Raw genomic sequence first — 898 nt, forward strand, 5'->3', positions numbered from 1 at the left:
TATCTGCATCCACAGGTGTATGTATCCATAGATACAAAGCAGATATCTGCAGATTTGCAAGTCTCTACTCACAACTTCTTAAAAAAAAATCCTTTGGGGCTGATACTTTCCATACTGAAAAACAGATTTTGCTGAAAAAAAGTTTGAGCAAAACCGGCTCTGCTATTTTTATGTGATAAGTGAACTCTTGCTCCTTTCCCATGAATTCTAAAGTAAAATGTTGTGGCCATATAAGTAAAAAATGCCTGAAGCAAGAAACTTCAAACGTGGCTTATTTTACAGTTTTTACTTAAGGTGACAGACTTAAGACCTGGCCCCAGCAGAGAGAAGAAGCCTCACTCTGGCTTTGGCTGAATAATAGCCCTAGTCTTTTAGGAGCTCATCAGCACTTGAGTGGTGACAGATTTGATAACTCATTCTTCCATTGCCAAATAAATTGCATGGCACTAGCCCTTACAAGTTCAGAATCTTTTAATCATGGGGCTGTGTTGAAGAAAGTGACAGCTGCTCAGTCACTGTGCATTGCTGAGCTCCCTGACCTGCAATAGGACTGCTTAATTCTTTTCCCTCTTCCCCCACGGGGGGGGAGGGGGGAATCCCTAAAGTAAAGGAAATATGGAGGGTAAGGCTGGGAGGTGAACCAGGCAGGGACAGAGGGTGGCTTTGGTTGGGGGTGGGGCTGTCAAGGTGAGAAAGAGCGGGGAACAGACTAGTAGTGGGGGTTAGGGAGAGACGAAGGGGCCCTGCTAATACAGAAACCCTGGAGGGGGATTAGAGCGGAGCAGATGTGCGATAGCCAAGTCAAGGGGAGGGGGGAACTGGGTGTTCCGTGGGACACGGAGGGGCGGGGCTCTCTCTGCCACTGGCTAACAGTTCTCGTGTGGCCGAGTCCTCGAGA

Source organism: Gopherus evgoodei, chromosome 8 (genome assembly GCF_007399415.2).
Source record: "Gopherus evgoodei ecotype Sinaloan lineage chromosome 8, rGopEvg1_v1.p, whole genome shotgun sequence".
Taxonomy (NCBI): Eukaryota; Metazoa; Chordata; order Testudines; family Testudinidae; genus Gopherus; species Gopherus evgoodei.